We start from the raw sequence: 25,957 nt of genomic DNA on the forward strand, positions 1-25,957 counted from the left end.
CCATCCCTGCCTTTTGGGGCCCAGACAAAAGAGACTGCTTGAGAAATGGAGAGATGATAATGCAATTACTAGGGGGAAGCCTTTTTAGACTGGGCAGTAATGCTAGAGGAGGGAGGAAGTTTAGTGTCAGAGCAAAACAGATGTATTATCATAACCTTAGTGAGTGCTTGGGAGTCTGATGTATGTCATAAGATCGCAGGTCTTAGCACATCTTTTTATGCAGTCACCCAAAATGCCCTTAACCACTTTTTTTTTTTTTTTTTTTTTCAAATCCAGAATAATAATATGTCATCTACTGGCCCATTTTAAATTCATAGTTATGGTTGCTTGTACTTGGTTTCAGCACATTTCCTCACGATGTGTGCTGCAGATAAACACAACAGCCATATTGGCTGCATCAAAAGCTATACAGAAACCACAAATAGTGCACTAAAGCAACTTGTGCCAGCATTAAGGTGCATTTTATTGCCATTTCTTTTACGCAGTAATTGCGCAAACAAAAAGACAATTAATAGTCTTTATTTGCGAAATGGTCCGCTGCCATCTCCAGGAGGGCGCAATCGTTATCTGAGGTTGGATTGAGATAAATGGGCCGTTCTACTTAACTCACCAAAATCCTTCCGTGTATCACAGCCGTCCAATGCCGCATAGGACCACTGGATGGCGCTGAAATACCGAGACAGGGCCACCAGAGAACCTGCACACACACATACACACACGCCTCTCGCATCCCTCGGACACCTCAAATGCATTTCTCTAACTGCACGAAGACGCTGCCAAAACCTAACCTCAGCCGCTATGTGGACGGATAGTAATAATCACATCATGCTTGCATCCAGAAACTATGAGTGACAGTCCGCCGTGTAGTGCAGCTCCTGCAGCCGCTTTGCACATGGGAAGTTGTGAGAAAGAGCCCGAGGACCAGCAACTTTCATAGACTCTCAAGTGCATCGCATGCAAGTAGCCCGCAGCCCAATTTAGACTTCTTTGACTCAGGGATTGTGCGTCTGGAGAGCTCTGACACCAGCCCAGTGTTTTTTAGGTTATGTGTTGCGGAGGGCACCTGACAGCGGCAAGGAAATGGCATTTCTCTAAAGAAAAGATCTCGGGTTTTTATGGTTGACAATGGCGAACAAATGAGAGGGAAATTTCCCGGGATTAATTGACTGCACAACGACAGGTAGGTTATTTATAACCCTGAACATATATTTAACCTATGTATATTTTACCGTAATGTGAATTATAATTTATGTTGAGGCATGTTTGAAAGTCTAATAATCAAAAGCCAAATAGATCAAGTTTGTCAGCGAAATATCCAGCCGGCCAAGCCCATGAATAAACTAAACTTATTGATCAGGGCTATTGATCGTTTCCTCTAAGATAAGTACTCATTAACTTGCCAGACAGCAGAACTACAAACTAATAAGACGACTTTAGGTGGGATGCAGGTAAATTCTAGGCGGGCTAATACTCCAAATGAGCCGCAGATTGTCTCAAAGGCTGTTTCATTCATCACGACATATGGAAAGATTTCAGGCGATCGTCGTTCTGAACGGCTCAGTGCGGGGACATGTCTTTGAAATCGGTGATTGCATAAATGAGCCTGTATTAAATCCCACTCGTCCTGCTCATATAGGGATCAGCGCGTTCATTTTGGGGTACAGAGAGCCGCTAATGGAACTCCTTTCTGTGCAAATGGGAACTTCCGTTTTTTTAATGCAAAACTTGTCAGCACTTGATAAAAAGGGATTTAGTCAAAGGGGAGTGTGTGGAGCGTGTGGCCTCTCCTGCACACCAGACACTGTTGTAGGATCAGTGCAATTCCAGAGAGGAAAAAAAGACTGACGACTGGAAATCCTGTAATACACTGACATACACTCATCACTGTTTTTACCTCTCTTTGTCTGTGTCATTTATCGTTTTTTTTTTTTTTTTAATTGTTTTGGTGTGGCATTTGGAAAATAAATAGCCACATACAATTTACACAACAGCTTCCATATTTCTAACACTGGGTATCAAAAAAGAGAGAAAGAAAAGAAACAAACAGGCTCCCGACAGTAAGCTTAAGAAACAAGTCAAATGGCACCTCTGAAATGGGAGTGGAGCCGGAGCTGGATTCACAGCATGGGCCATGTGCCCCCAGCCGCCCGCCCACCCAGCAAAACAAGACAAACAAGAAGAAAAGAAAAGAAAAGAAGACAAAAAAAAGCCCTGGCTAAGCAGCTTGTTTATGACTTAGAAAAGTACAGTATCTTTGTGGATTATGTTGGGATGACACGAGCGCCGTCCCCTAATGAAAACTAGCTCTGCCTCTCCCTGTCAGCCCCTGTGGATATTTATGACTGTGCTTACACACACCACTGTGAATACTGGGTTTCTCCCCCTGCCCTCTCTTTCCCCTCTCCTACTCCTCTCACATCCTCTCTTTTTTTTTTTTTTTTTTTATCCCGGTCTATCTCCCTTGTTCACCCCATTCTTTCATCTGCCCTTCATCCCCTTGACAAGCGTTGTGCGGTCAGCTGTTTTTTTTTTTTTTTTTTTCCTTTTCTTCTTTCCCCTCAATTAGTGCCATCATCGCATTTCATCCTGCGGAATACAAGGATGGTAATAACCTTACGGCTCCTATTGCGTGGTGATACAATTCTGCTGTGATTAATTGAAGTCCCCTCAGAGAGTCGGAGGAGGCGTAGATCTTCCCTTTCACACTCGCTGACAGGCAACCCATTACAGTGTTTTATAGATCGCCGTCAGTAGCCCTTGAAGCTGCCTGCGGCCCACTGTTTTTCTGGAGGGTTTTTATTGTGCCGTGTTATTGGTAGGTATTGCTGACAGGCAGAGCAAAGGCCACCCTGGGATTATTGGAGATGGGATGTGTGTGTGTGACAGTTCCACGACACTTGAGAGTAACGCTGGAAAACCACGACGGTGATTTCTAAGAATTTGTTGTGGGGCTAATCACTTGGCATGAAGTTTTCGGAATACCTGGAAACACCCTGGCATTAACCTTGCCAAGCTTGTGCCAAAAAACACTACAAAAAACAAAAAAACCCACCATCACCCACGCAATCCGATCGTGCGGAGAGGATAGGTAGATTAGCTCACAAATTCAGTCGTGTTGCTTAAAAGCCGCCATCACACCGGAGCCTGAAGACGGCGGAGCGCAGGCTGAGGCTGGGAGAGCGCACTTGATATGCATGAGCCACCAGGTGATTTCCAGAGGAAGAGAACACCACGGATAAGAGGCTTGTCTCTAGTTTTAAGGAGCCACCCCAGGCAGTATTTGTGTTCTCCGCCAGCTTCCTGCTCCCTCTGTCAGATCAATATAACGTGAGACACCGGCTCGTGTTTGCAGGCATGAAACAAAACAAGCACATATATTTTACTGTTTTTTTTTTTTTTCCCCTCTGACTTCTCTTCTCTATACATATGCCCGCCAAGCCGTGTGGAACTTGTGCTTGCACGATTAAGGTAACCTTCTCGAGCTGCCGCCTTTCCCAACACTGTTTGTCTCTGACGTCTCTGCAATCACAGTTGCCTATAGCATGTCAAATGTGGTAGTTTATGCATACAGCACAAGTGCATGTGACAGCCCAGGGTCTTGTCACGGGGAACGCAGCACTGCAGCACCGCGAGTTAACCATAAAATCTCGGGTATTGCCTCATTTCAAAAACTTGGTATTCAGCACCAGCCCTGTACATTTGGCTTTGCGGAACAATAAGAAGTCAGCCATCTATCTACATGATTACACCCGATTTCAGCAGCCCGAGATTCCCAGCTCAGCGCCGTTCACAGGCTAATGTGTTTAGAAAGCACAGTTTGTTCCACCTCTCAAAGCGCCAGCCGGAGCTGCTGAGGTGAATCCGTTGAGCGTTTAAGGGGAATTTCTAAGCCCCATCATGCCAGACCGAAATGCAGCATCGTGACGCTAGTGTGCTGCTCCATCATGTGAGGAGGAGGAGGATGTGTGTGTGTGTGTGTGTGTGTGTGTGTGTGAGGGGTGTGGGGGGGTGCACATCCCATGTTTTATAGATGGCATTTAAAGGAGCATGCCCAAGATAGGCTGGCTGCAATGAACTGTAACCGCGACAAAACACCAAGACAATAAACAAACAAATTGGTTGCCTGGAAGCCAGCAGTGTCCCACTCACTCGCCCGGGCTGATCTGTGCCGATGCTGCAAGCTGGTTTCTCCTTAGAGATTAGGCTGTGAAACACAACTCCATCTCTTATTTATTTATGCTGATTTGCCTTGTGTGTGTGCGTGTGTGTGTGTGTGTGTGTGTGTACGTGAACCAGAGTGAGGGAGACAGTGAAGCAGAAAGAAAGTGTTGTTCGTGTTTCAGGTTTCTTGATTTGGTATCGGATTGTAAAAAAAAAACGTGTATCTTGGTTGCATCTGCTGTCCAGTTGATTGGGGTGCAGGCTGTCGCGCTGCAGGGCCCGATGATGGAGATTTCATGTGGCGTTGCTGTGAAACAGGGGAATCAAACAACTCATGCCATGCATTTGAACAGGGCCCCACAGTGGACTGAACCTGTTGATTGAGCTTGTAGATTTTCACTTGAACTTCAATTGTCATGTGCGTATCATCAAATAGAATACAGAATGTGATTTTGTTTGCAAGATTGCTCAGCTACAGGCTGATTAATTAAGGCTTGCTACGGTGCAAATGACACAGTGTCACAATTACGGCCTGAAAGGCACGGGATGGTGGTTAATGTGGAGCTGTGCAGCCGTGCCGCACACCCCGCATTTTTTGTAACAACACGGCATGATGCTGTGGAGGCCTTTTTGGATAAACAGATGATGATGGGTTGAAGTGACGACCACACTGCAAAAAGTCAAAATCTTACCAAGATTATTTGTCTTATTTCAAGTAAAAATGTCTTATTTCCAGTCAAAATATCTCATTACACTTAAAATAAGACATGACCACCAAATTTTTACAAATTTGCTTGTTCCATTGGCAAAATTTGTTACATTGGCAAAATTTGTTTCCTGTTTCAAGCTAATTTTCACTTGTTTCAAGTAGATTTTCACTTGAAACAAGTGAAAATTGTCTAAAAACAAGTAATTTCTGAGGTGATCATGTCTTATTTTAAGTGTAATGAGATATTTTGACTAGAAATAAGACATTTTTACTTGAAATAAGACAAATAATCTTGGTAAGATTTTGACTTTTTGCAGTGCAGGGAGAGGTAGGAATTTTCCGATATGTCACTTCTTTGATAAACAAAAGCTAAAAGTTTTGAAGAAAAATGAGGGAAGTTAGTTATGAATTTCCATGACTCTCGTCATTGCAACTACAAAGGTGTACAAATGAATACAAATTCTTGAAAAGAAACAGGAGAAATGCCAGGTGTTGAGGCAGATGTGCCAGAGGAAGTGGAAAAACCTTCCTGAGGCTACATGATGCACTCCGCTCGTTTGTGCTGTGAGCACCGCGAACTAGAGATGGGCGTATCGATCCTGTGGTATCGATATATCGATACTCACACGCTACTCATTTGGCATCAATTTCCTTAAACAAATATCGATACTAACAAATAAGAATTGGGGGTGCATGCATAACTTTCAGCTGTTTTAGATAGCTTACTTCACTTACTATGTGCCGAGACACCCCTGTGCCTGGTGGTGTATTGAGCAGGCCCGTGTCACGTGACGGCCCGACAGCACAGCCAGCAAGAGTGTGGCTCGAATGCAGGAGCCGGAGAAACACACAGAAAATAATGGCAGATCGGTCTTTTTTTCTTTTTTTGACAAGAAAAGTGAAAATGTGCAAATTTTTGTTCATATTATCTCATTCATATTTATGTGACTTATTTTAATTTTAGTTTTATTATGTATTGACCATAATAAATATGGTATAAATGGTCTGTATTTGTGTTTGTCTTAAATGTAATAATATTTTGAATGAAAAAAACTGTCAGTAAGAAATTATCAGTATCGGTATCAGTATCGCTGAAAATGCAAGAAAAAGTATCAGTATCATATCGAATCCTAAAAGTGTGGTATCGCCCATCCCTACCACGAACGCAAAATGGAGCCTAAATCAGACTAAGTCACATTGAAATGGCCATGCACAGCCATGTTCTCCATGGTTTGGTTTCCGTTGTTCACTACACAACACGGTCTGGACACTGTTGGCTTCAAACCATTTGGAAACAGGGCAGCAGCAACAGGCGTTTACAAAAATATATAGCAGGTGATTGGATCATCCATCTGTTGATCATTAACTCATCCAATCAAACAAAAAACGTAATGGTTTAGTGTGAGAGCGCTGAAGCTGAACAAACAGTCACAGCTATTAAGGTGAAAGTGAGCAAGCATATTCTTAAGCATTTTGCTGTGGCTTGTTAGCTTGCTGGTACACGAGTCTTTGCTGTTTTTGTAAGGAAAATGTGCATTCAGGGCACTGCGGCTTCTCATGTCGTCATCCCCTAAACCATGCCTGTAGTTCCTCAGAGGACTCGGAGCGGCCTGGCTGTTTTGTGGCTTCCAGTAAAGCTTTAGAGTGTGGCCACATGGTTTCACAGGTCGAATGAGAATGAACTTACAAGATCAGCTGGCTGTAGTATTGCTTTAGCGCTTACAGATAATATAACAATTGATAATTCCAGTCACAAGCGAATTGATTTTTTTTTTTTTTTTTTTTTTTTGAGGAATAATCAATAGGATTGATTTTAAAGCACTTAAACATTTTACATCCTGTCCCATAGAACCAGTTGAGTATTCTGCTGAATAGTCCAGCAACATCATTAGACTAATATGAGATTAGATCCAAATTTTCCACGTGAACCAAAAGGAGGAATTTTACATGTCTGCCAAACTGTTTCCTTGGTTGTGTTCAGTTTGTTTGGAACTGCATCCAAAATCTGGGTTATAACCTGACATCATTTCAAAATGGCTACTTTTTGTCTGGGGATGATGTCCACAAACTCATTCAAGCCCTTTACGTTTTCTAAGCCCAAATTCAGATGAGCCTCCCTTTAAGAGCGTTTCCAGCACATGTTGTGTACAGTGGAGGAATCAGGTCACTTTGCCAGAGAGTTTCTCCAGCTGTCTGTTGAAGTGGTCAGGACTCCAAGAGGCAGCCAGTTTGCAGTGGAGAAGAGCTTCTGCAGAGCTTAGTGAAGCCATCCTTCCGTGAAGGTGGTTTTCGGCTTTGTCGGGCATCAGGCAGCCTCCTTTCCTCTTCCTCGCTTGTTTTTGCTTTTCTTCCCTTTCCTCGACTTCCCTCTCTGTTCCTCTCCTTTCCTTTCCCATTGTTACTTTCTTCTTTCTCTTTCTCCCTCTCACTCTATTCCCCTTTCTTTCAGGTGGTTAGCATTTGGCAGCCTTCAGTCCCAATACTGTGCCTTTGCACAGAATTCCAGCTCCCTCTCCAGCACAGCACCGTAGAACTCAATTCTCCGAGCCCTTAACCGTCACCCCGATGAAAAGGATGGGGAATTGCAGATTTTGAGCAGCCCAGTTCTAAACCCTGTTTCCTATGGGAGGAGGAGAGCTCTCATTTTTTGTTGGCACACGCCCCCCCCCTACCCTCCACCACCCCCCTCACTCTCTTTTGGTGCCCCAGGGTCCTTGGCAATGTTTTTTTTTTTTTTCCCCCTCTCCCCTCCTCGCTCTTTCTCTGGTGTTGTTGTCAAGCTCCACCTCATGCCTGTAATCATTAGACTGCAATTTGGGCAGAAAATTGCAATTACGCGGTTTAAAAATGAGCCTGTTATTTTCTACGCTTGTTATTCCTTTGTTGAGAAGTGAAGGGAGAGGCAACTGTGTTCTGATTATAATTAAAGGAATAGGATACAATAAAGCTGGAAATTATGTCAAAGTTCTCCCGCATGTATTTCACGGGGAAGCGTCGGGGTCCAGACTTTTTGCTAGAAGTTGAAGCAAAATGGTTTGCAGTCTTTTGAGGGTTTTTCTGTCTGGGCTCGCTGGCATGATGATGGCGGTCCCTCCTCCTGCCCTCCTGGCCCTCAGCCATAGGCGGTTCTAGGGGGTGGCAGCTGCCACCCTAGAAAAATGCCTTGCCATCCTAGTTGCCACCCCAATTTCAGACAATTTATTTATTTATTTTTTAATTGTGGCTGTTCGGAAACTCGCTGTTACGAGACTCAAATGTCCGAGTGCAAGTAAATGCAGCAAAAGATGACACTCCCGCTATTTAAGGGGTTGATAAATAAATAAATAAATAAATAAATATTTCTAATGCCACCTTTTGGTTTTCTATTCAATGCTTTACTCATGTACCACAATAATAGAATGTTTTTGAGTTAAAATATCCTCATTTGGGGCTTTTCCAAGCAAATACTGATATATGTGACCGTTTGGTATTAAATCAGCATATATATTTCTGCCACCCCGTAAAGTCTCCATGCCACCTTCTTGCCACCCCATGAATATTTGTCTAGATCCGCCCCTGCCCTCATGGCCCTCACAGTGGTAGGGTGGGATGGTGTTGGATTTTCAGATCCATCGCAGAGGCTGGTCCGGTCTCCTCATCATCAGATCCCACAGCGGAAGAGCCGCGGAGACGTCAAAGAAAGCTCCTTTCTTCAAGCGAATGTACTCGTGTCTTTAAATGTATTGTGCCGAACCCACAGCGTCTGAGCCTTGATCTCGCGCACAAGACAGGAATGAGAAACAGAAATCTGGAGAGCTCTGTTATCTCCCCGCGATGGAATTAGCTCAGGGGTAGCTGCAGTTCACTCGCACTCTTTCATCTGTTCAGTCACGTCGTCTTTGTCATTCATGTATGTGCACAATGCACGTTGTACTATAAATACGTACAGAGCGTCTCGCTTTAATTATCCATTTGCAATTTGATTTATCACTCATATTCCCACTAATGTGATCAACTAATGAAACACTGTCATGTGTGGAAAGGATGCACAAGCTTCAAAACACGGCTGTGTTTTCTTTGGGAGACAGGCAAATATATTACCTTGATGCAAATAAAAACATTTTGCATTGTGATCATTTCTGAGCTGTAGTGCTAGTAGCTCTTTCTCTATCCATTATCTTTACTTCCTCTTGTAACCGTGTCCTTACAGTACAGGGAGGCACTTCTCTTTATTGCAGCACATTTCTGATGCTTAGATTGATGTCCCTTTTTTCCAGGCCATGAGAGACCTTTTTTTCAATATAGCATCAATTTTCAGATACTGGGCGGAATTATAAGCCTCGGAATGAAAAACAATTTTGTTCTCTCTCTTTCCCTCTCTTCCCCTCCTTTTGCCTCACACTCTCACACTTTTTGAACACACTCTCTCTCTCACACACACACACACACACACACACTCCCTCACCACAGTGTGGGTTGACTAATTTCTCTTGGGCTTTGGACTTGGGAGCGAGAGAGGGTGAAAAGGAGAAAATGAAAGAGAGAGGAGAGGCAGTGGTGCACTGGCAGCTTAGAGGAAGCCGCCCACATCGAAGGGGTCTGATATCTTCTCTCATCTCCTCTGTCAGGCTCTCCCTCTGTACTCGCCCAGAACCAGTGTGAGCCCAGAGCACGCAGCACGCCGGTAGCCTCTTTGGGACGATGTCAATTTAATCAGTGTTTACTCCCCAGTTGCAGGTACTGGACACAAATCACAAGCTACTGCGCGGCGCTTCCATCTGTGAAGAAAAATGGAAACCCAAACGTGCTTTTTTGCATCCAATTTGAGTCGTCTTTGTTGAATTCTGTAGAGTGGAATGGCTGCCAATCAGCAGGGCTTTGTTTACTCTATAGGTCCTGCTGACAGCTGGCTGCTACAAATATCAGCTGTCACAGTGTCACATACTTTGCCTTTTGAAAAAATCATTAAACAGCAAAGTGAAATCATTTATTTGAGCCGTACGCACTTTTTTAGGAAGGTACCAATCATGCCCACTGATTAGGGTCCCAGCAAACATCAGGGATTTTTGGGCTCTGCACTCATTATTTTGGGTGCCAAGTTCAATTTTCAGAGTTATCAGCAATTTTTTTTTGTTGTAAGATTTCTTTTCTTTTGACCAAATCTTTGATTAAAAAAGCTTATATTATTGAAAATGTTTATGCTTGTTTAAAGAGAGGCAGACAGGTTTATTTATTTATTTGTTTCCCCAAATCTTGGCTAAATGAGAGATGCTGTTAAAAATCTAGGTGATGAGAGAAGAAAAGAGGACAACTCCCCCCTTAATTACTGCTGGGGAATGTAACTTTTACAGTTACTACTTAGAAGACTTTAAAAAGCCTCAATAATCATCAGTAAACAATTCTAAATAAGTTATAATACAGTTTTCATACATCGATGTAGGCTCATTATTTGGCAAAATCAAGTTACTGCTGTGCTGCATCTGTTGTATTTCAGATCTTGTGAGTTATAAAGTCTTTACAACCTAATTAATGAGGGTTTATAAATGAGGGTGGTCTTATTGTAAAGTGGCACCCTTTTGAAACCAACTTGCCATATTGCAACATCGTTATCATTAAAAGCAACGTCTCATGTCAGGTGTTGTCTAGTAAGAAAAGTAAGCCATACTTAGCCATACTAAAACTGGAACCCCTTAATCATGCCTTACATGTAATGAATATTCTTTCTATGTGTCATAACACTGTAAGCAATGTATTGCACAGCCTTCAACAGCCTATAATTAACTCTGCAGGGGGCTAGAAGAGACACAGACAGACCTGTCCTTTTTTCTTGGGAGGGAGAGGTGAGGGGGTACCAATTGAGCCTATCCCTACAGAAAAAAAACAAAAAAAAACTTACCCATTACTCAGTAATGAGTAATGTTACTCATTAGTTACTTATTACTTTTATTTTTTTTTAAGAAAAGAATTGCATTAACCCTATAAAGCCATTTGTATCATCTATGATACACATTTTCGATTCCGTTTTTTGTTTTCAGTTTAATCAATACTTGACCAAAATACTGTTGTATACCTTTGAACACTTCCCCTGTTCACCCTGGACCATACCATTGGCACTTCAAGTACATATCATATATCATACACCAGAAAGGTCGTGTAATAAAATATTTTTTGAATTTTTTTTTTTATATATATATTTTGTTATAGGACTAAATAAAGGGTTAAATTTCAAAAAATTGGAATTTTCTGCCAATTCTTTCATAGTTCCGGCTTTTTAGGGTTAATTTACTTAGTTACTCCCTGTGGAAAGTCATTCATTACAATACTTGCATTACTTATGTATTACTCTGCAACATCACCTAAGATTCATTATCACATAACTGCCGGTTAAAAATATAATGTTAAACCTTACATCTGCCCATGTGTCAGCACAAATCCCCATCCTAATATGAAGTACATACACAAAATACTTATTTTATACTCTTTAATGAAGTAATATCACGAAGCCGAGAGTAAAGCCGGTGAAAAGCAGCCCATCTGATGTGTTCATAGCAGTGGAGAGTTGTTGGTAAGTTATGCCCCAGTTGTTGATTTGGAACTGTAATGTGATTGTAATTTTGGGAAAAGTAATGCGTTACATTACTGTGTTTCAGAGGAATGTAACGTGATTGCTGTAACGTGATTGTTGCGCCCAACACTGCTCTCAGCACATTATTTTGTGATCAACCCCTGACACTAATGCTCTGGCACTGAGTTTGGACTTTTAGTCACAGTGTTGTGCTGTGGCGGCTCGGCCCCTTCACACACCTCTCCATATTCAGTGAATGGAGTGCTGTCATTTTGGAAGGAACCAGGCTGGCCAAATGGCATACTATTTGTTGGATTTTTTTTTGACTAATGAGGCCAGCAGTTTCCAACTAATTCACAGACAGAGGTTTTCCTATAGTCTTGCTCGCTGCCAATTAAAGAGTCAGGGACAAAAACAGATTTACTTGATAGAAATGTGAAAGCTGCTGTTATGGAGTGCACTTATTTCACCCTGCTATTGATGTGACGCAGTGAGTTGTTAACACTGACACGGAACACCTCCCTACCTCATGATTAGAGACATAATGGGGATATTTTTGCTGCCACTCTCTTTCTCCCTCTTGTATGTCTTTTAACACCCCTTCCCCTGGCCCTAATTCATTTAAACTTTTAAAGCAGGGACCTCAATTATTCATGTCCCCAAGGCGTCTGTAGCCTCAGCATGGCCTCCTGCGGTGTCCCAGAGCAGGGTGTGTCTGGATGGACATATCCCCAGCCCGCTCATTAATTGATGCCTCAGTTGACGCCAGTGGTTTAATGCACTCTCACTCTCTCCTTGCCTATCCCGGATGCCTTGTCTCGTCCCCGCTCTCACGGAGGGCATGAGGGTGTTCGCGGAAAGCGTGATGTCACGGAGTCGTTCCGGAGAGGTTCAGAGGGTGTTTTCACCCCCTTAGCCCCGAGGGGAACAAAGACCATGTTAGACAAGGGGTGAGAGCTCAAGGAAAAAGTCGTTTCACAGCCAGACTGCAGGAGTCAAGGCTGGTATGAGCGGACAGCATACATTTCTCTCCTTTTTTTTTTCTTTACTTCTGTCTCTTCCCTCTGTCCTCCTTTCGTTCCTCCTGAGCCGGGCCCTACATTCTCATCCCATCAGTTGAGTATGTGGGTGGTAGTTACCTCCTCTGCTGATGCCTAATTTAAAGAGCAGTCTGTACCAGAAGGGAAGGTTCAAGGGGGTCATTATACTGAACATTCACCACAGGGAACAGAACGTGAAGGGTAAAGCAGGATGAAAAGTGAAGTAATTAAGAGCTGCAAAATCATACAAGAAAGGCTTTACTTCTGTCTTTTCTCCCCATCAAAGAGAGGACACGACAGGAGGAATTTGCTTTCGGCAAAATGGGAGTTTTTTGCTTCACTTCTGCCCTTCTACTTTTTGTGATTTCGTTGCAGACAATGTATACTAGCAGAGACTAATACTGCATTTCAAATCTGCGGCAGGGCATACAGTGCATGTTTAATATATAGATTCATATTATACCTGTCATCTGCTCGTAGTTTTTCTACATGGCATTATGAGGTCAGTTCAGTGCAGTTTCGAGCTCATTACGAACACGCTTGATGTCTTCAGATGTGGCTTGCAATTTATAAAATGTCTCCCGTACGGGAAACGGGTTTGTGTTTTGACTTGCTAACGTTTGACCCTGATAACAAGGTGCAGGAAAAAGGAGGCTTGACTTTTAAGTGCTCCATTCTGAAGTACAAAGCCTGCAGTTCGGAGCCTGTCATGGATGCCTGACTGCCGGCCTGACCACTGTATTAGAACTGTGCAAGAAATCAATTCAGGAAATATAGAGGCAATTATTTTGTCTCCCACATTCGCTGACAAAGTAGCAGCTAACCGAGCCAAGAAGAAAATACAGAATTAAAGAGAGGAAAATAAATAAGTCTCTACTGTGGGGATTGGGGGCTGTATATAGAACATGTGGGTGATTTGAAATCCTGTATACCCCTGCAAAGCAGCTGTATTTAATGAAGACTGCGAATGTATTGATTTGCTGAAACCTGTAGTGATATTTTATGGTGCACATTGTAGGAATCTAGACTCAGAAAAAAAAATCATTTTGCAACCGTCCAAGTATTCAGCACAAACTTCTGTGTTCTCTGTGTTTATCACTTACTGTTTCCTCCTCAGCTGATGCTGTACACTGGGTCATGGCTGGATGTGTCGAGGTTTGTATGCAATTAGCATATGTGTGTTGTTGCCCATCAAACATTTTCAGGACTGTGCTAAGCTCTGCAGTGGGAAGCAGATGCAGCACTTTCTCAATACACTGTAATTCCACACTAGTTTATTTTTGCAGAAGCTAGACCCGGGTCAAATAGTGTGTGCCATACATTTTTTGTGCTTGTTTCAAGCTACTTCAAGTAGCAGATGGGCAGATTTGCCACACAGAGCGATACAACGCATGCAGAAAAAAATTTAGAGGATAACAGGAAAATATTTGAAAGTCTAATTAGTATACTTTCTGTGGTTAACAGCTTACTTGTCTGAATAGTTTTGTTGTGGCAACCCCCCCATCTGCTACTACAAAGCTAAAACAAACACTAAGAATTACTTGCAAATATTAACCCCAATCTAGTATATATATCTTATGCTGCCTTAGCTTGAATGGGTAAAATTATTCTCATCAGTGTTTTTCCATGAAATACTTTGATATTGATCAGTGCAATTTATCATTTCTGTCACTGCAAGTTTGAGTTCTGGTATTTTATTTCCTAATCAGATCTTAAAACCTCATTACACATGCAGATCTGCCATGCAGAGTTTTCCGAGCACATATTTTCCTATCAAATGAGGTGTGCAGAGATCTGCTGTAAGCCATCAGCTACAGAGGCCAAACGGAAGGGTAGTATACGCCTCCTTATGCAAAGATACACAGCCGCGCTCAGTGTATTAGCATTTGGGAGCGACCCAGCCCTCATAATCCTTGGGATAATTAAAAAGGGCACTTTTCTCCTGTATGGCGTATTATCTGCAAATGAGGCCCATAAGCAGTGAGAGAGGGAGAAGCACAGAGATAGTGAGAGAGAGGCTGAGCTGATGGCTTGACAGTTAACAGTTTGTGAAGACTCCATAGGATTAATGGTGTGGGACTTGACAGACAGTGATTCTGCATTAAGAAATGGCATATCTCGCCCTGAAGGCCCCTTAGGCTCCACTGGAACTACAGAGTTGGACATGGAGTTGTACATTTGCATTACACCAAAGGTTATAAAGGCATTTTCTTGTACTGCTGGAGCTGGAGCAGAAGACCAGCCTCCATGTAGAGCATGTCCTTTCCAAAGAGCATGTTCCGTGACACAAGTTTAAGATCCTGACAGATACAGAGCAGCACTCTGAAGAGCAGAATAAAGTGTTGCTGAAAAGGGGGGAAATGAAATGGTTCTGGTTAACAGCTAATGAACTGTTGTAGATGCCGTCTCTTCCATCTAGTCTGCCACAACGGGTTCCAGCGATGGTATATGCCTCCTGCCCGTGCCCGCTCCCAGGCATGGATAGGGATGTGAATTAGTGCATCGCTGGGGAAAAAAAAAAAAAAAAAAAGCTGAACTGCTCATTAAGCCTACTGTGGATAACTAAAGGTTAAAAAAAAAAAAAAATGCAGCATTCCCCTGTCAGACATCACACTACATCACCATTCAGCGCTGACATCAGATCCTCGGGGAAGGGTCCCATTCGAAAATGATTATCCTTTTGGAGAAACAAGTGTCTTATGCATTAATGTTGCCTTCTTCCAAAATAGGTTGCTGTTTTATAAGTACAAGTTTTGATAGCTTCAATATTATTCCATAATGTGTATTGCTGTCATTCATTTTTTAAGGGTATATCACCATCTATCGATCTATCGGTCTATCTATCGATCTATCTGTAATAATTGCCTATCTATCTATCTGTCTATGTATCTATCTGTATATATACACTGCAAAAAGTCAAAATCTTACCAAGATTATTTGTCTTATTTCAAGTAAAAATGTCTTACTTCTAGTCAAAATATCTCATTACACTTAAAATAAGACATGATCAGCTCCGAAATAACTTTAGACAATTTTCACTTGTTTCAAGTGAAAATTTACTTGAAACAAGTGAAAATTTACTTGAAACAAGTGAAAATTAGCTTGAAACAGGAAACAAATTTTGCCAATGGAACAAGGAAATTTTTACTTGTTCACTTGTGTCACAAGGAAAAATTAGCTTGTTCCATTGTTATTATTATTATTATTATTATTATTATTATTATTATTATTATCATTATTATTATTATTATTTTAAGTGTAATGAGATATTTTGACTAGAAATAAGACATTTTTACTTGAAATAAGACAAATAATTTTGGTAAGATTTTGACTTTTTGCAGCGTACACACATATATAGATAGATATAGATATAGATGTGTTTTTGGGTATGCATGCTTCTGCTGTGTTCACACATCTGTGTGTGTGTGTGTGTGTGTGTGTGTGTGCGCGCGCGCGTGTTTGGGAAGGACTTATGAGTCTGTGCTTATGCGAGTGCCCTGGTAGTGGAGCCCTCTGAAGGGGTGGGGCAGACAGCGAGCTCAGACACACCTATTCATCACTCTGAAGCAGGGAGTTCATTAAAATAGCCCAGGCAGTCTCCTCTGTGGCTTCTGAACCAGAGCCAGCTGTCCTCGCAAACAAGCAGGGTCAAAGAGTGAACTCACTCCGCATAAATACAGTCCAGCAATCCCAAGCTCTGACACCTATGGACATATGAATCGGAGCGCATACACATTTGGTTAACACCTTGAACTCTGATTTTCATGTAAATTTCCCCTGAAGAACCTTCACAGTTAGGTAAATGTTTTTTTTTTCCACATTGAACAACAATGTCACATATATATTCTGTGTCTGCTGGTTGAAATGCTCCACTGATACTACATCACACTTATATTGAGTGAAATATTCAAAGCCAGTGTGCTATATTTTCATGGCTGCAGCATCACATCAAATCGAAAAGATGTAGATGTCTTGTGCATCATTTTATCCACATTTTCCTGGAATTTAGCAGGACATTTGATGTCTTGGGATCCTCACTAGAGTGTAAAATAAAGTTTGGTGGATTTGAACAAAGCTCGGCTGCTCTGTATGCATTTGGAGTGAGGAACCCGCCCCTGGGGCCAGCAGGGTTGAAGAGGTTAAAAGAAAAACTCTCCCTCAAACACTTCACTGATAAAATGAGCTAAGTGGCGGTATGTACTGCATTTGTTTGTAAAAGTATGTTCATGTCCCGGTAAAGAGAGATGACACGACATCAAATGGCTACAATGGAATTTGAGAAGCAGAAGATTTCTCAATGATCTGAAATGCTAAACGTCAGGTTTTGGTGTCAGTTCCCTCAGAAGTGAAGAGATGGAGCTTCGTAGACTCATTTTGCACCAATGTAGAACAGTCACACTGGGGGAGCTCCAGAGCAGAGGAAGCCCATTGACAATAGCCTTCATAGACCAGAATGCACTTTTGCGGATCTGTTGTCGACTGCATGGGAAATAAAACATTCTCTCTGATGCCTCTTTTTCTGTAATTTGAACAACTGGGAACAGCACGCCATGGCACTGTTCTCTTTGCACTCTCGCTTTGTCTCAGCTGGAGAAACTTACTCTACTCTTGTTATCACTTGTTTTCTTCTCCACCTACACATATACAACACAGAGAGCCCCCCTCTCTGAGGGTGGCCTCAAGCAACTGAGAAATGTACAAAATCACTAGAAGCAGATGAGACAGACTGATGGAAAGTGGATATACCAGAACAGTAAATTACAACAGTCCCGAAACACACATTATCACAAGTTGTTACAGTCTAACAGTGTGAGAGTATCTGAGGGGGAAATTTGCCCTTAAGGCAATGGGCGCTGTGTACACACAGGCATGTAGACATACACAGTGATCTGTCATAGACATGTAGACATACACAGTGATCTGTCATAGACATGTAGACATACACAGTGATCTGTCATAGACATGTAGACATACACAGTGATCTGTCAAGCCAGCCTCGCTCCTCCACAGTCTTGGCACGCTCCACAGAGAGTTTGGACTGTAGCGGTAATTAGAAATGTTACTAATTACCGTATTGATCTGAATATAAGACGACCCCGATTTTAAGACGACCCCTCTTTTTCAAGACCCTTTTTTGGAAATATACTTTTTATATGGACATTCTGCGACACCAGCCCATGCTAGCTTTAAACTCAGTGCGGGGTATGTTGAGCTCTGTGGCAGCTTCAGGTGCTTTTTGCTGCATCACAGCCCTCGTAACGGGCAGTCCTTCACTACGTTTCTCATTCACAAAACCGCACACCCTCCTGTCAGTCTCGCTGAATCGACCAGTTTTTGGACCACGAAAAGCTCTTCTCTGGCTGTGGGCATTTTTTAGCTCTTCTTTCTGAGACCGCCACCGTCTCACATTGCACTCAGGGCCAGGGTTAAAGGATGTTTATTTACCTTGACAGTTTCGGAGGTAACTTCAGAAAGCGTCCAACTGACAGCCGGAGCGGCATGTCAGCTGGCTGCTACGTTCAACCGGGTGGCGGTGCACACAGTGTGGTGCTGCGGCCGGCCCACCTGATGCCGGCCGGTGCCTCTGCCGGCGCACACAGACTGCCATATTTTCATCATCAATCAGCTTTTGTTTATACGCGGTTGCAGCAGCACCATGGACAGCGACACAGACAGCATGGTTGATTATTGATTGCGCAATGCGGCCATTCGCTGGTAATTGCACTACACATTAAACGATTTTGCGGAGGCAGGAGGAAAGTTGCATGATTTACGTTGTATCCACGTTCGCGTGCTGCGTGCGTGACCGTTCATGTGCTCGTGCATGAACGCCCGGACCGTGCTGGAGCACACCCCTTCCAACCGTGCCAGAGCGGGGGAAGTGTAGCCTACTGTATTCAAGCACGGAACATATGCAAGTACAATACATGTGTATTTGCTTAGACCCCCAATATTAGACGAGGGTGTTTTTTCAGGGCATTTTCAATGGAAAAAATATCGTCTTATTTTCAGATCAATACGGAACTTGTCAAACTACATAACGCAGTTACAGTCAGGGAATATTCAGTGGACTTATTACTTTTGTCTTGTGTGAAAATAGTTGGTTAATGGACAGCTGCAGAAGAGGAACACATGAGGCCTATCCCCCCAATTTCCTGTTCCAGTGTCATCTGTGGGCAAAATGTGGGCAGCCATGTAAATAAACACACACAAGCTCACAGGCATTCAACACATTGGACTGGAGGGTCATTGCTGCAGGTCAAATTAAAAGAGTCCATAAATCCATTCGGGACATGATGAAAATCTCTGTAGAGTAGAAAGATGTGGCCTGGCACTCATCAGTTCTTTCTATCTATCTTTTTGTTCGTTTCATCAGGTTCAGGCAGTTTTTCCTATGGGATTATCATGGCTTCAGTTGAGTCTGACATGCTTATTGTAGCCTAGGTGTCGAGAGGTGGGACAAGCCAGCGGGGCGATCGAGGGTCAAACCAGCTGACCTCAGATCAGCAGAGCAGAGTGGAGATGTCAGAGATGCGGCCCACAGGTCAAATCTGGCCTGTGAGCACATCTCATCAAGATGTTTCGGAGGGAATATTTTTAAATCAATCAATCAATCAATCAATCAATCAATCAATGATGAAACTGATGCACTACACTGTGTCTTAACCTCTTAGTTTTCATTGGCTAAACCCACTGTAGATTTATAGTCAGCTAAAATTCCTGTCATTTTAGTCGACTAAAACTAAACCACAACAGAAAATAGAAACATTTATCTATTGTTTATTTTGTTCCACTACTTACTTGTCATCATATTCATGATGGGTACAATGATAGATCAAATTTGACGGATGTCCCACACTGTAATGTGAAACAAGCTAATGCTGGTGATTTTGGGATTTTTTCATTGCATCTTAACAATTGTTTCATACCACTTCGGCAAATAGTGATAGTGATAGTGATAGTGAATGTTTTATTTCGGTCATTTTCAAGGTGCAAAAATCAAATACACATATGAATAGACAATATCTTATGCACATATTTTTAAACAGTAAATAATATTTCATTTCCTTTCAGTGGAAACCCAAAACAAATACATATATATATATACATGTACAGTTGTCCCTCGCTATAACGCGGTTCACCTTTCGCGGCCTCGCTGTTTCACGGATTTTTTTTTAGTGCAATTTTGCATACTTTTTTTTTTTTTTTTTTTTTTTTTACAGCGCATTGTGTTCTGCGACCTGATTGGCTAAGGGAGAGCCCACGCATTGTTTTCTGCGTCCTGATTGGCTAAGGGACTGTAGACCATTGTCAATCAGTCTCCTCCGTGGCGTGTCTCCTGTACAGTACAGAATGCGTTCATTCTGTAATACTGGACTTATTTTTCTACGAAGGTTTGAACTTTGAGAGTTTAAACAAGAGAGAAAAGTGAGAAAATGTTAATGCCTGTCTGAGAAAAGTGTATAAAGTGTGTAGTGAGGGCTTTTACAGCCTTAAAACATCTAGAATAATTGTAAAAAATAAAGCTGACGACTTTGCGGATTTCGCCTATTGCGGGTTATTTTTAGAACGTAACTCCCGCGATAAACGAGGGACCACTGTACACAAATAAAAACAGCCACACTAAATCCAAAGAATTTAAGCGAGGCAGGTCGGCTTCGGACCGAGTGTGAGGCAGTCATTTACTTTTCTGGGGTATTTTCCCATTCTTCTGGCCGGGCGATGGAGACAGACGCTCCAAATCACTTTGGCAGTGTTTTGACTGACCTGAGTGGAAAATGGATACAGATGTGGGGGAAATGGCCGAATATCTAGCTTCATTCACTTCCCATGTCACTTAAGGCATGCAGAAACACAGATGGGGAGGTGGAAGCATTTGGAAATTACGGGAGCGATGTGTCTGTCTTGACAGATACACACAGAAACTCTTTTTCTATCTCGTCCATTTCTCTGTCTTCCTCTCTCCCTCACACTCGAGGATGTAAGCAGCAGAGCTGGACACCCTGGGGACAGAGACTGTGGCTGTCTTGATCTTGGTGATCCAGACCAAACCAGTCCAGGCCATTTTAGGTCCGGGGAGATCCAGTGCAGACAGTGGAGCCAAACACAGCCAGTTGGTAATTCTGTGTGGGAGCTCATCATCAGTGTGCTCTGGGCTTTGCGTGTGTGTGTGCGAGGCTTTAGTGACCTCTGAAGCTCTCCCCGACCCCCCCTAAAACACACGACGGCCACACATGCCTGAACTGCTTCCAAATGGGTTGCCATGAACTGAAAATGAGGTTAGATTTTTTTTTTTTTTTTTTTTTTTTGCTTTCAGAACGGGTGTCAAGCTACAGTGCGAGTTTTTCCTTCTTGCGTATGTGCATGCATGCATTTACCTGTGTGTGTGTGTGTGTACACTGTACACAGGATATATCCTGTGTGCTTTATGTGCGCTATATTCTGATGTTCTTTTCTGCTTTACGGTTGGCGAATGGTGGTGCAGCGGAGCAGATGTGGCATTTAAATGGCCTGCTTTTTGGGGAAGCAGGTGGCTGAGTGTGATAGATCATAGATGTCATCTTTGGCTCTGCTTTGTTCTGTGTTAGAAATACCAGAATGAGCTCCTGTATGGCGTTTCAGTGGCACATGCACACATGCATGCAAACTCAGGATCAAGGACACACACATGCACACACACACGTGTGCGCACAGACTCACATACGTGCACTCTCTCGCGCACACACCCATGTGCACATCCACCTGCAGGGGGAACACCAGACGAGACCAGATATGATAAAGGAGCGTTTTGAGTCCTGAAATCCCACAGCACCCCGACGTTAGACCTTTCCTCTGTTTAATGACCTGTAAAAGGCCGCCAGAACAGAATATGGTAACATAATATAGCCTGATGTGGAAAATCGAGTCAGATGTATGCTGTAACGCGCTGATACGCAGCTTCCAGCCTGCTGTCGTTTCTCCCAGCATGTATACGCCGCTGCAATGATATTGCCCAACTGTAAAAAATGAAACCAAGTGATTATAATTATGGTTGTATCTGATTTTATAATGATGTGTGTGCCTGTGTGCGCTCTCCTCAGGGCTTGTTCCATTTCTCCTCTCACGCTGCTGCTCTTTATTCCTGGGGAGGAGAGAGGGCGTTCGAACGAGCCCATAGCAAACAGGACTAAAAATAATGACTCTGTGGCTCTGTTTGAGCTTTGCTGCTCTTTGCCTTTCCCTCAGGAATAGCTCTCTAAATACACACATTGCCGAAGCAGGCGCAGCTCTGGGCTGGCTGCGTGCCTCCTCAGTCATTTTCTGTCTTCAAATATCCAACAGCTTTATTGATCTGGCCCCCGTCAGCCTCAGATGCATGAGTATCTGTCTAATGCCATTTTCAATATGAGCGGATGAATGTGTGTGTGTGTGCGTGGAGGCGTGCGTTTGTGCGGTTTCGTGCCTGTGTGCACGCTGGAGACAAAAAAGCAAGCCGAGAGCTGAGAGCGAGCGGTGGAGAAAGTGTGCTAAATTATTGTTATTATTAGCCTGTAATGACATCATCTCTCCAAGGGTTCTCAGACAGAGTTTTTGCGAACAATCTTTTTCCAAAAAACATCTGATTCCTTGTGCCGCATGTTCTGCCAGCGCTCCCCCACTGCTCAATTAATTATAATCAAATGTTTACAATGTGCTAACAGCTTGGAATTTGGTGCGTGATAATGATGCAAAATTAAACTTTGTTTGAAATGATCGCCCAAACAAACACTCATTAGCGAGTTGTGAGAGGTGATATATTCCAGCCGCCCAATGAGGGGCTGAGAGAGAAGCAGCGGGAAATGTGGATAATTGAGCCCCTACAGTTCGTTCTATCCGTCTCTGTGGCTCTTTGTGTCGTTATGGCTCCACTCGCAATTATGATGTTTCATTTACTTTATTGCACTTGTCTCTCGCTGACTCCTCTCCTTCTCTTTTACCCCTTTGTCTTGTCGCTCCCTCTCATCCTGCCTTGTTTGTGCCCGTCTTTCTGTCTTCCTTCATGTTCTTTTCAAATGAAAATCCTCCCTCTCTCCTTATTCTTCTTCTCATTTGGCCTCTCCTCCCGTCCTTGGCTCCTTCCTCTGCTCTCCGCTCAGCTCCTAGTTGAGTATCACTCCCGTGGCTTCTCCCTGCCCTGCTCTCAGAGAAGCGCCAGGCTATTTCGAACGTGGCCCTGTGGTCTTTGGTTTGAGTGTGTTCACAGCTGACTGGAGCTTGTCTCAGAGGTAACGTGGCCCGTCCACATCAGAACAGGGATGTGGTGAAGGGCGAGCCTTTTTTTATTTGGGAAAATAAAGATTCCAAACCTTCCCGGGCTCGTATAAATCTAGTGAGCGAAGTTGTAAACGTGCACAATGGGAAAAATGAAGAGAGTGGTGATGTGAGCTGCACGAAGCCAAACCAACCAACCAGCCATCCACACGGCGTATAGACTTGTCTGTTCAGCTTACTGTGATCTCTGAATGAAGTGTATAATTTAATCCGCAGCCACTTCATTTCTGCCGCAGCACTCTCTCAAGGTCATTTTCTCCTGTAAGAATACCAGGCTGATACTCGTGTCCTTGTGGAGAATGGACTACTCAGGAACACAAGCGCGGAAAACTTTCAGATCTTTACAATAAGAGACGGGCTGTGTGTTTCAGGTCATGCAGTCACACACAAATTCCATCCTTTGGTACGCTCGCATTGATGTATGCCATCCGCTTGTGATGTTCAAGGCATTGCAGTGCTTCTTTTCCTCGACTTCGTTTAGTGAGTTCTCAGAGCGGCTTTTGATAACCCCCAGAGAGTGGGTGTGAACTTGTTGCATTGTACGGCCAGATGGAGAGAGCAAAATAGCGAGAGTTTACTAAGAGCAAGAGGGCAAGAGCAGGGTTGCCATTTTTCGCTAAACTGGCCAAAGTGAGATTTTCATGTGATGCTGTTTAAATTGTTCATACTTCTGTTTAAATTGCTCATATTTCTATTTTTTTTTTTTATATAATCCTTGTTTATAGTGTTTATATTGCTTACTGCTATTCATCTGTGTATACTGTATATTTCTTCTAAATTTGCACATTGACCTACCTCTATGCACATTTTATACACCCATGCACATGTTTTTTTTTTTTTTTTTTTTTTGCACATTGCTGTTTGCACACTGGGTTGTACTTAGATCCTATTCTGTTGTACTTAGATCTTATTCTTTATTTTTTATTTTTTATTTATTTAATCTGTAATCTGTGGATACTGCTGAAAAACTGCGAATTTCCTGCGGGATGAATAAAGTATCTATCTATCTGTCTATCTCTATCTTAACTAATCTTAACTGTCGATCGTTATTTATTTCACATAACATTCACAAACAATTTAGTATTGTCCGCCATTTTCCACTGGCAGACTTGGAGTTTGTCTAAAATGTGTGGACACTGTGGGGAGTCTACTCCTCTTTCAGCCCAGCTTTCTATGACAAATATTACTTCTCATGTACAATAATTAGATAATTGAGCTTGAGCTACTTTTTTTCATTCGGCCACATGTCCTCAACAATGCCTCATCCATTTTGCTTGTAAGATACTACCAGTATGTAAGATAAGATAAGATAAGAGATAAGATAAGATATTCCTTTATTAGTCCCACAGTGGGGAAATTTCCAGCATTACAGCAGCAAAGTGGATAGCAAAATATGAAGCAAATTTACATTATAAACAGATAATAAATAGCAGCAAGCAATATAAACACTATAAACAAGGAATATAGAAAAAATAGAAATATAATACCGTATTTCACCAATTAATCGCCCGGCCGCAAATAGCTGCCTGGTTCTTATAAATGCCTGGGGTCTGCACCCATTTTGCGTATTAAACGCCCACCCGAATAACCACTGGGGCGATTATTTGCATTATATTGAGGTAAACCCAAAATAAGGCTATTCACCTTATTTTTGCAGAAGTAAACAGTTAGCTGTACAATAACTGTGCGGCACTTCCGTTTTCTGTCAAAATAAGAGAGCTAGCTAACGTTAGAACAAAAGGGTGTACCGTAATCTTAAATGGCCGACTGTAAATATGTTGGACAGTAGCTGTCATCACAATAATGACCTGGTGCAAAAATAAATAAAGGCCTGCAGCGAATAGCCGCCTGGTTCTTTTAAACGCCTGGGGTCCAAGTCGATTTTGCGTATTAAACGCCCGGGCGATTAATTGGTGAAATACGGTATAATAATAATATAATAGAAAATAACCTAAAACCTGAGGAACACACACTCCAACGGAGGTTCAGGGTTAGTGTGAAACCATGAGACCAAGTGACAGAACCTGACGCCCGGTACTGGAATTCAGGAACTGTCAGACTTGATCCAGCCTTATGGGATCACCCCTTCCCCTCCAGTCTAGACAGGATGGACATCTAATGTGTTTCTGTTTATCTTTTTCCTCCAATATATCTATATCTATATCTGTATCTATCCATTTCCCACTTTTTTCAAATGATTTCCAATATATTGCATCGTATTCATATTTACACTAGCAATGTGCTGTCAACTCTAAGTTTGTGTGATGGAGTTTGACGGTAAATCGAACAGTTTTGCAGAGAGCATGTCAGGTTGATCAAATGTGCTGTAGATGCACAGTTTTTGGTTTGATTTCGAGTGAAAACACCAGGTAATGAAAAGCCGTTCACAGTGTGAGCCACGCTGAATAGTGCTGTGCTACGTTAACTCAGCACTGAGAAAGGCTTGTAACCAGGTCTGACAAACACTCAAATCTGAGTTCTACTCCAACAACTCCATAACCTGGCAAGAAGAGAGAAAGAGGGAGGGAGAGAGAAAGAGAGAGAGAGAGAAAGAGACAGAGAGAGAGAGAAAGAGAAAGAGAGAGAGAGAAAGTATAAGTTTAAGTATAAGTACAGTTTTTTTTTGTCCTGCGTTTGCATGTTTGTGAGTAGATGCAACATCACATACATTGTAACTACATACATTGTAAATATTATTATTATTATTATTATTTTTTATACACCTGTACGTGCTGTGATTCTGGATATGAGTATGTACTGATTTCTTGTCCTATATGTGTTATCTGTGTTGCCAATACACATGCCTATTAGTCATGCCAGTAAAGCACTTTTGAATTTGAATTAGAGATGGAGAGAGAGAGAGACAGACAGAGAGAGAGAGAGAGAGAGAGAGAGAGAGAGCTGCTATTAGTGACTGGCTCACGTTTTCTCTATCATATTTACCCTGTGGTCACTTTTTGCTTTAATAATGATTCAGGTCTCATTATTACCAGACACGGCGCCCCGCACACGCTTATCACGCACTGCGCGTAGGGCACCAAGTGCCTGGGGGGGGCACCAAAAAAAAAAAAAAAAAAAAAAAACAAGCTCGTGAAAAATCATCATAATAATAGTAATCATAATAATGATATATTTAATTGTGTAAAGTGTGTAAAACATGTTAATAGATACAAGCAATACAAAAATAACATAGGCTTATTTGCTCGAGAAAAA

At 42.4% G+C, this 25,957-nt stretch overlaps 1 protein-coding gene across 1 annotated transcript in view; it reads left to right on the forward strand.

Moving 5' to 3' along the window:
• Nucleotides 1–781: 781 nt before the first annotated feature.
• Nucleotides 782–25,957, forward strand: part of tafa3a (TAFA chemokine like family member 3a) — a 90,815-nt gene continuing 65,639 nt past the window's right edge. The window contains exon 1 of the mRNA XM_030050785.1: nt 782–1,180. The gene's annotated coding sequence lies outside the window, so the exon portion shown is untranslated. The remainder of the gene's footprint in view (nt 1,181–25,957) is intronic.

The sequence above is a fragment of the Myripristis murdjan genome, chromosome 5, assembly GCF_902150065.1.
Source record: "Myripristis murdjan chromosome 5, fMyrMur1.1, whole genome shotgun sequence".
Lineage (NCBI taxonomy): Eukaryota > Metazoa > Chordata > Actinopteri > Holocentriformes > Holocentridae > Myripristis > Myripristis murdjan.